Here is an 11,624-nt window from a genome sequence, read left to right as displayed (position 1 = left end):
ATGGGTCCTTGTTGGTATCTGTATGAGTCTGGTGTCTATTATTCTATATGGTCGTCTTTAAGGTGGGCGGGTTCCTCCTGCTGCATACTAGATAATGTTGCATTATGATAGTGCCTTTGTCTTCTTCGGTAGCTCAATGATCTCGTAGATGTTTGGGTGAGCGTGTTTGAGTCGCTTCTTATGTTTGTTGTGCCATCCTTCCAGGTGATTTGTGCATGGTACAGGGTCCTTCTGTGTAATAGTGGTTCTATAGAAAGCGGTAGTTTTCAACCAAAAACCCTGTCACGTAATCTGTAAAAGAAGTTGTAGTGGGTATTTTTTCAGTCTTCAATTTCTTCTAAAGTGTTTAGCCAAACATCGTCAACAAGGTGGGTGGAACAAGAGGTACCAGTAGTACTGCGGCTCGTCGTATCAGTTAAGTAATGTCTTCATTTTCTTTATAATAGGACTGTAGTCCATATTTCTGTGCCTTCGCCATATACACTGGGTGAAGTGGAAGAAGCAGCCTTTCAAGGTTACCCCTGGACATACTGTCTGTGTTGCGTTGTTGGTGGCTGTCTCGTAGTCAATAGATAGTGTTTCTGGTTGAAGTTGTAACTGGTGTTGTTGATCAATGACTACTGAACAGTTGCATTTATATTCTAGTTGTTAAATTTAATTGGATAATTTTATATTTTACTAAATTTTGAAACAGCGTATTGCATTGAACATAAAAAAAAATAAAGTTGAATAAATTAAAAGATATTCAAATGAGATTTATTCTATTAAATATTTTACTTTTCACCTTTTTTTCAGAATGTACCAATAATTGAAAATATTTGTTGATAAATTGAAATATTTATTCATTTTAGTAAACATTTTTTTTTTTAATAAAATACATTATCCTGCCAAATATATATAAAATATAGAAAATTTTTGCACATTTTCCTTGATTTAATAGCAGAATAAAATATTCTTTTTTAATTTTAAAGGTAAAAAATATGACTATAATTCAGAAATAAACTATAATTGTTAAACAACAATTCCCTCTATGTTTACATATACATGTAATTAAAAGTGGGCAAACCAGGATGACACCCTTTGTTAGTTTGTTTTCAATTGTTGAGTTTGAATATCCCTTTAGTATCTTTCGCCTCTCTTTTAAAGTTCGATTTTTTTTTAATTTTAAGTTGAATTCATTGTGTTGATTTGAAAGTTAAAAATAGTAAAAAACGTAAATTCTTTTGATTATTTTAACTTCATATAATTTTCACACATTTTTAAGACTATACAAATCCTTGGATGCATGAACTAGTTAATTTTCATAGTAAGTCGAGTGTAACATAAAAATGCAATTCAATTCAATTCAATATTTTATTTTATTTACGTCTCACCTTATGTATAAAATAACACAATACAAATAAAAGATACATTTTGTAAACATAAGCCAATCTGTACAGATTTATGAGAGACGATAATCACTTAAAACAATATGTATATGTACATAATAAATATTAAACCTGAATGGTAAAATTATACAACAAAAGTATTTAATTATTATTTACAATATAAAACTTCTCGGCGTCGTTTAAGAATAAAATTACAGGTTTTGTCACATAATCTTATAATATCTTGATTCGAAAATAAAAATACCATTTTCTGACAATCTGTAAAACTATTAAAATGTTCATCAATTTTAAGAGACTCAGTAAAAAGAACTTGTCTAAGATCATTATCAACAGGACAATGTAAAATAACATGATATTCATCTTCGACAGTATTAAAACAATTAAAACAACATCTCAATTCCAGCGGCAAATTTTCATACCTCCCAGTTTCCAGTCTTATAGGAGCCACCCACATCTAAATTTTGCAAAGGCGCTTCTTTCACAAAAAGGCATTAACAGTTTGCAGTAGTTTTCTACAACATACTCCTGCTTAAAAATATTATAGGTTCTCAATTTATTACGCCCATTTACCCGTCTGGAAGAGGATGAACTAACAATACTTTTCCATTCTTTGATATAAATATCAAACATTCTTGACATGACTGTATCAATAAACATATTTTTATTAATATTAGTGTTTGTATTACAAAAGTCAACCAATTCAAGTTCCGTGAAATGTTTTAAACAATGAAATTCCAATTTTTCACAATTCTATGTTTCAGACTGACCTCATCTGCCCATATGAATATTTTCCTATTAATACGATCTGGCTATACTTACTGTACTCCAGCATATATATACTAAATTGCTTTAAACAATAGTAGATCTGAGTAGAAAATTCACACTAGATTCAAAGTTTGACAGAAAATGAACAAATATTATAGTATTGTACCATTTGATGTAAAAAAAAAATAGTCCTTTTTTTCTTCATATACAAGTCATCAAAGAAAGCATAAAAACTCTGTGTGTGCAGTTCCTTGTTTTTGGTTCAATATATTTTTATCTTCAAACTCCATGTGCACTCCTGTTATTTTTGACGTAAACATAGCTACGCGCCTGCAAAGACTGATTCACTTAAGAGTAAATGACTGAATTTGAATTTTTTGTTTTGTTTAAGACTTTAATTTTATGATCTAGCACATTGAAACTAACTCAACATTGATTCCAGTACAGGATATTGAAACATAAATGTAGCTATTGCAATTGGTTTGGAATTCTGAGTTGATGTAATAAATAAGCCGGGTGTTGTCTAAATGTTCTTTCAACATTAAAAATATATTGGAAAGGTGATGATTTTGTTGAACCAGCAACATTAATGTCGTGCAAGGGTGACATAGCAATACTCGTTGGCATCGACCTTTAGGTTAATTCTGTGGTTAAATTTTTTCAGTCATCAATAACTTCATCAAACCTTCATGGAATTTTATGAAATTCTGACACAAGATTTTTATGAACAAAATACAGTAATCAGAGCACAATTATTTAAAAAAAAAATCTCGTTTTCCCAATTTTAATGTCTGGTAAAAGTTTAACTAGAAAAAAGTTTTCTTATCCCGACACTTTTCACGAGTAAATGATATGACAATGTCATCCACTTACAGCATACACGTAATACAAGCTTTTGTATTGGTTCGGTATATGAAGGATTTAAGGTTAACATATCAGTCTGACAGCGTACAAATTACACTGTACCGTGACCTATTTATCATTGGGTGCAGCTTGATACGACCACAGAGTTTGAACACTGAATAGTTAGGACAAGTATGGACACTACATTCAAGCATGATACAGTTCTTGATTTTGATTGTGATTAAATATTTGACTTAGAATTGGATTTTGACACAAATGAATGTGGTAGAAGAACTGAAAACATTGAAATTGCACTTGTACCTATTTGGGTCAATTTCCAAAATCTAAACATAGGTGCTTGAGGACAGGATCCTGTTATCATTCCCCATAGTCCCTCCCCCATATAATCATTAATTTTATATTTTATGATACTAAGGGGGAGGGCTTGAGGACAGGATATATTTATGATAATAAGGGGGAGGAACTATGGGGCTCATAACTAGGATCCTGTGCTCAAGCACCTATGAATCTTAATACAGTTAGATTTAGCATATCAAAGAATCGAAATAATTTATTTGTTTAATTCAAACAAAATTTCATATTGTACTCTTTGGATATCAAGGTCTCCCAATTTGATAAAGGGTCCCAAAATCCAAAATTTTAATACATTGTTAGATTCAGCATACAAAAGAACCACATATAATCAAGCAAATGTAAATTTGGATACCAATTTAGACCAACTGAAAACATGGCGCGAAATACAAAATCTAAATACATGCTTAGATTCAGTTTATCAAAGAACCCCTTAAAATAATTCTACATAAAAACAAAACAATTTTATTTTTTGACTACTATAGTATGTAGAGCAATTGCAGACCTGTCCGAAAATTAAAAATAATATAGGTAAATATACAGTTAGAATCGACACGTCAAATAATCTAAAGAATTCCTTTATAATTATGGACCCTTTGTTTACTTGAATACTGGGTTTCCTTTAAGGTAAAGCTTCGTCGCCTTGTAACCTTTTTAATGTTGTTTGAATTAAACTAGTTACAAAATAGTGTCCGTAAATAGGGTACTACTTTAAATACAATGCCTACGTAGTGTTAGATAATAGATAACACATTTACACATTTATCTTTGCAATCTTTACATAAAAAGTTTATCATAGATTAAAACAACATGATGATGTTTAGAAGTGTTTTATTTGTCTCCTCTGTTTCTATTGTATATGGATTTCTTTTGAATAACAATATCAATCCAAATCCTCAAATTTCTGGACAACAAACTGGTGCCAATAACCAAGTCCTAACGGTAACTGAGTTTTATGACGCCAAAACGATACTACAAAACAAAATTGATGATGTCCGCCATGAAACAGAAACCGCACGACACGAAACAGAAGATTTACGCCATGATGTGGATAGTAAGCTATCATTAGTGACGTCGCAATTGCAGCAAATGTTTTCTGCTTTCCAACAACAGTTGACAAAAGATCTTGGTCAATATGAAACAAACAGATCCCAAGATATGGAAAGGAAGTATACTGAATTGGCTAGAAATCATACTCAATTACAGGATAATTTCGACGTAATGAAATACAATTTTGGCGAATTACAACAAAAATTCAATACATTGAAAGACAAATACAAAAATCAGACGATCGAATTATTGTCTTTGAAAAACAATGTAGTGCACCTTTCTGATAGAGTGGATGACATATCACAATGTAAAAATAAGACAATGGAACTTGAGAAAGCTATAGTTGAATTAAAGGTTCTAAAAAGTATCCAACCATTACGCGACTTCAGTGTTTTGCAACAGCAGGTCCAAACGATAACTTCTCAGACGCATGTTTTAAGTATCAACGACCGCGCTAGGAGTGAAGATTTCCGAGCGCTATATAATATGACAGTCAATTCGATGAATCAAATATCAACGAGATTAAACGAGCAAAATATATCAACCGAAGCTCGTTTTCAAAACACTGATTCCAGACATAATGCATCGTTTGCTACGTTGATAAAAGATGTTCATAAGTCTGAATTTAGACAAAACGCTACAGTCATTTCGATAGTTAACTCTTTAGAGAACAATTTAACGTTAACCATTGGAAATGTTCAACAGGCAGTAAGCAAAATCAACAATCGAGGTAAATTAATAGAATGTCACAAACAGTATTTACTTTGTTAATGTAGTTGATATAGATAATAGTTGATACCAAGATTATTTACAATAGGTAAACATTTCAGACTGTATAAAATTTGAATGAGATGATACTGTTATGATTAATAAGTTATGACTGTTTCAATACAACTTCCATATTGGTACTGTTTACAAGGTCAATTTACAGAAATAGTCAGATTAAAAAAACAAGAATGTGTCCCCAGTTCACGGATGAACTATCCGCACTATCATTTTCTATGTTCAGTGTATCTTGAAAATGGGATAATTTGGCATTAACATTAAAAGGATCACATCATAGGGAACATGTATACTAAGTTTCAAGTTGATTGAACTTCAACTTCATGGAAAAATAACTCGACCAAAAACTTTAACCTGAAGCGGGATAGACGGACGAACGGACGGACGCACAGACCAGAAAACGTTATGCCCATAAATGGAGCATACAAATTACATACAACGTTAAAAATCAACTCAAAATCGGTAAAAGGATGTTACGAAATATAATTGAATGGTTTCTTTTAAAATGGGTATAAATTTAATAAAATCTTTTTTTCAAATGACTATTTAGGTAAATATGTTAATTTTGATATTGTTAAAGCGACACAACTGAAATGCATGCAGTAAAGGCTCCAACAAATGATTTATCATCTGATGCATTTAAGTTTTATAAACAAAACGTCATATTAATCCTGCTTTTTAAAAACATATGTGGGCATGTATTTTACTTCTAAAAACTTACAAAAATACCGAAACCCAAGGAAAATTCAAAACTGTGGATTTCCTTAAAAACTTGGAAAAAATCAAATTAAAAGATTATATCAATCAAAGGCACAAATGAAAAACAACTATCATATTCAAAACTTAGTATGTGCATTCTTGGACGAAATTGGTTATCTATAAACATGTTTTCATAGTTAACGAAACATCCCACTTGAATGAGAGCGCCGTTTATACTTCCGTTATATTGACAAGATTGGGTAGTTAACAAATCCAAACAGGCGCAGTAAGTGGTTAATGTGACAAAAATTGGGATCCAGTTGGATAAAATGTTTAAACTATATCACAGACTTATCAATAGTATTGATAAACACAAGGAAATGTTGTGAGAATATCACGATATAGATGTTTTTGATAATATTATAAATTATATCAACAGACATAAAATATTTTTTCATAAGATGAAATGACTTATTACATGTAGATCATAAGGTGGAAATGTGAAGTGTGGAATTGTAAAAATATTTAATCTCTGAATACTTGTCATTTAAACACAAGCTTTGAACGATTACAGAATGTTTGGAGAAGGCTTATTTTATTTTGTCAGGAGTGTGTGCACGTTATGAATTGAAAAACACCATATCAATTGACCTGAGATCGTGTATCATGTGTATGGAAAACATTGCACATTTTCTATTTTGTTTACATTTCAAATATTTCTTCGTAGTGTATATGATCTAATAATACATTTTACCTGTATTACCGGTATAAAAATGAAAGTGCACAAAATTCTTAAACAAATCATCATCAAAGATTTTATTTATCTCTTCAGGCATTTCAGACTTATATAAAGTTACGGTCTATATGTAATAAATATTTGTATTAGCTCAACACAAAGAAACCCAGAAGACACCGTTATGAAAGGATTGAGCTACAAAAATGTACTCTGAAAAATACACATGAATTAAAGATCGCAAACCTCACGCATGGCTGAGATTTGTGACATGGCTAATTTAACCATCATCTTTAGTTGTACCTTTTCATCGTTTGTTTGAAGTTTTTGATTTTCGTCATAATCAAATCTGAATGAAAATTTGTTGTCAGATAAATAAAAATTCTTTTCTGTAGGCCTTAATTATAACTAAAAGATTAATTCAATTCATTTCAGAAAGTAATTAATTCATATTTCTGTGTTAATGTTTAATTTATTTGTTTCAGTGGCAGTGACAGCCTGTGCGTCATCGAGTGATACAAAATCTAGTGGCTATGTGGTAAAATTCGACGATGTAAGAGCTATTGTCGGTGTAAAGAACATATCCTCATTTCGTACAAGTGGACATTTCACCAGTGAAGTCGAAGGGCTTTATCTCGTATCTGTGTGGATCGATACAACTACTAATTATGGACATTTTCAAATTTACAAAAATCAAATGATTATAGGCAGTACCGTTTTTAATTATATTTCTACAAGTGCTACAGTTCAAACCACAGGTACTGCTGTTGTAGCTGTAGAATTACAAATTGGTGATACCGTGAGGATTCAGACTGCTAAATCCATGTATATTGCACATAGTAAAGAATCTTGTTTCACCATTGCGAAATTGAACTAGGCATTGAATCTTCAGTGATAAAATTACGTCAATGTTGTAAATCTATTTTTTTTTAAACCAGTCCACAGCAACTATATTCTGAACAACTATAACTAAAACGGTAAACTGCAGGAAGAATTCTTTTCATAAAAGCAGGCTATGTTATTTATATTTGTGGGCATTTACTTTGAGTAGCAATTGTTTTTTTTCTTTTGTGATCTCTAATTGCTTTACTTTTGTCAGTTTGGAAATTTAACGTCGAAATCACATTTGACATAGTTTCCGCTTAATTTATGCTCTGTACGTGCGATTTAGACTAGTGCTTGGCAAATTATATAACATTTGAATCGTGGTTATTCTTTTTGTTTAATTAAGTCCGCATGCTGACCTCTATAACATTATTCTGTCATTTTCCTAGTTGTTGCTTGAATACCTGTTTTGTCGTGTCGTAACTAATAATTGTCTAAAAAGTTGCCGTTTATCATGTTTCATACATTTGTTCCCGGACCTTACACGCATTCAACAATCAACAATTGCTATCAATTAACCGATCTTTTCCCAGTTCTTGGCGTTGAAAGAAGATAATTAATTAGCTTCTTAATAAGTATTAGGAAATGTTTACTTTTATCACATCGTCCTTTGAAACTACATGTCTGTTGGTCTGATTTAGGGGCAAAAAAAAACATCGAATACATTTTTGCATCTGGAAATCAGATATAGTATCACGCCACTATTTGATTGACATATCGAAAAGCGCAGTAAATTTTTAATTGTTCAGGATTTAACCTCTGACATTTTTCATAGCCCATTAAAGTAACAAATCATATATAGTTACGCCTAACTCATTAATATATTTAATCCACTAACTACGCTTTATAATATGTTTTCTTAATTCTAAATAATCGGTGGTGTAAACATCAAAGGGACGTATGAACTCATCGTAGGCCTCGCTCTCAATCACATGAGGGCAGTCGATAACCAAAGTCAAATTAAATAGTCAACACGATATGAAAAATAGTTCAGAAGATACGATACCAACAGTTCACTATGTATACAACAAAAAAATACCGAGTTGGCAACAAATGGACTCAACAAAAACCGTTAATAAACCTTGGCTCTTGTGTAGGGTAAACGGTTTCTGCTCCACTAATGATGGCCTCGTCGTTTTTTCCAGTTCCATGTAAAATAGAAACATTAAGTTGCATTTGGCAATGTTTCTATCTAGGAAATTTGCGAATAAAAGTGAAAGAAATTAAAGAACCTTAGTAAGCACGCTCACATACCCCACGTCCCCACATTGTCATTGGAGAAATTAAATAAGTATAAGAAAAAAAAATTGTATAAGAAAAAATACTGAATAATAAATTCCTGTCAATATACACATCTAAATAGTATGTCCTTATTATCTACAAAATTTCATGAAATTCTGTTGTGTGTTTTAAGAGGAGTTGAGATGACAAACTGTTGCAGAAGTACATTAAAGTAAATAAGTTCAAAGGGGCGTAACTCCTAGAAAAAAAATTGAATCCCAATTTCCCGTCGATATGCACAACTACATAGTATGTCCTTATTATCTGAAAAGGTTTCGTGAAATTCTGTTGTGTGGTTTGAGAGGAGTTGCGATGACAAACTGTTGCAGTAGTACATTAAAGTAAATAAGTTCAAAGGGGCGTAACTCCTAGAAAAAAAATTGAATCGCAATTTCCCGTCGATATGCACAACTACATAGTATGTCCTTATTATCTGAAAAGGTTTCGTGAAATTCTGTTGTGTGGTTTGAGAGGAGTTGCGATGACAAGAAACAGGACTGACGGACTGACGGACGGACGTAGTAACTGACGGACGGACGGGTCAAAAACATTATACCCTCCGCAACTTCGTTGCGTGGGGTATAATAACAAAAGATCTGCTGTCATATATATATATAGTCGTATAATAAAAGAATATACCAATGATTTCTACTTTTACCTATTGTCATCGGATATATAAGTAACTAGTACAATGCATATGCAATGCATTATAAAAAAAAAAAGGATGAACAACTGAGATAACTTCATGATCTTCTGTACATTTCATAAATATATTAAACTAAACACAATTTTCCTTCAGGCAATAGTGGAAAAATAATTATCCCTTACGTGATATTATTATAAATTTCCCCCACCTTAGTAGCAATATACCAACTTCACCTGCATATGGGATATTATATGTTTCCCAACGTATTTGATATTCAAGAGCTTGCAGTTCCTACTCAGACTTTGTAAAACGTCATCAGTGTCCGAGTAGAAAGTTGATGAACCAGGGGTATGTCAAAGAACGTCTCGTCCTTTTTCTAAAAAAAGTTCATCGGAAGGTACCAAGACCTTGTTGATAGATATTCCGTATCAACTTCACAAATAATACATGATGGTCTTGATGTATAGATTATGCGTACTGATGTTGTTTATCATCTTAACAACATGTTATAGTGGTCTTTCATTTGTCTTTGTTCTATTATTAATATTACATTTACTGTTGGATTGTTTTATGTGATTTCCATTTAACGTGGCTCGGTACTTAAACATCCCGTCAATGTGTTTGTATTATATTTCATTTTTTGCTGGTGTGTTTTGTATATGCGACTTTTTGTGTTTCTTTGGTTCTTATAACGTGACTCTGTACTTTAAAAGATCCCGTCAGTATGATATTGTTCTATTATATGTTATTATGATATTATGAATTAGAAAATACGTTGAACCACAAACGTAAAAATTATCCAATCACGTAGTGGAATGAACTATTTGTTGAATCTTATAACTTCTATATAACTTTTGGACTATTTTAAATCTCGGTCTATTTCTGAAATTAATTCTTACATACTTTTGATTTTTTAACCCTGTATGCTAACATTGCCCATGTGAAATTTTAATTGTTTGTGCATACATTGAACGACAAATGTATGTGACATATAAAATTTTCTGACGTCAGACTCACGAATCAATGAATGTCTTTGTAGATAGATGTTTTTGTGTTCTGTTAAATTGTTCCTTTTAAAATCGTTACACGATGATGACCGCTGTACCCATATTTTAACTATATTATTTATTATGTCTGTTTAGTTCACGCATCATTGTAAATATAACGGAATTTGATGAGAATGTCATCAAAGTGAGAGGTTTAGCGCTTTAAAACCAGGTTAAATCCACCATTTTCTACATTTGAAAATGCCTGTACCAAGTCAGGAATATGACAGTTCTTGTCCATTCGTTTTTTGTCATTTGCTTTTTCCATATGATTATGGACTTTCAGATTAGATTTTCTTCTGAGTTCAGTATTTTTGTGATTTATCTTTTTTTCCGTTGTATCGTTTTGAAAAATAATACTGTACAGAACAAATGATTGATATATACACATACACAGTGTAAAAACAATGCAAATATTTAGAAAAGGAGACCGAGTAAATACGAGTACTCGTATCAATAAAAATTTCTGAAAACCGATTTCCTTCATCAGTATGGTATCATATGAATCTTTATCAACCTATCCCCATTCGCCTAAAATATATCGAACATAATGAAAACTAGGCAGTAGAACCACGCTGTGTATTTGTTTCGGATAATTAAGTATTTACAACTGAATTAAGCTGTGTATTAGCGGAAAACGGATAAAAGCTGCAAAAATTGTAGCACTTTGGGAATATTTAGATTTATCTTATTTCCTATAGATTTATGGGGATATGATTGGTTAAAGGATTACACGTGGTGACTATATATATGTATCTGATATCGAGTGTCCTACAATATATGTGGATAGTTACCATATGGGGTTAGTTACCATATGGGGTTCGTAGGGAGTAACTTCCCTTTCAAAACAAAACAAAAATCTGAAAGGTTTCAACAGAATGAGAAATTGATTATAAACGATATCAATTCATTCATAAAACAAATTTGAAGATGCTAAGTTGTTATTGCTGGAACTTATTTTTGTATAGACAAATGGAGTAGGTTCTTAATAATAATTATGTGTTGAAGATGTATCACTTTTATAGTCTAAATATCACATGTGAAGATAGTGAGTGTGATAAATTCGTTACACGGTGTGCTAGTGACCTAATACGATATATATGGGGTCAGTAATCACCATATGGGGATTCGAG

This window comes from Mytilus galloprovincialis, chromosome 10 (genome assembly GCF_965363235.1).
Source record: "Mytilus galloprovincialis chromosome 10, xbMytGall1.hap1.1, whole genome shotgun sequence".
In the NCBI taxonomy this organism is placed as follows: Eukaryota; Metazoa; Mollusca; class Bivalvia; order Mytilida; family Mytilidae; genus Mytilus; species Mytilus galloprovincialis.
This window is presented reverse-complemented; position numbering follows the sequence as displayed.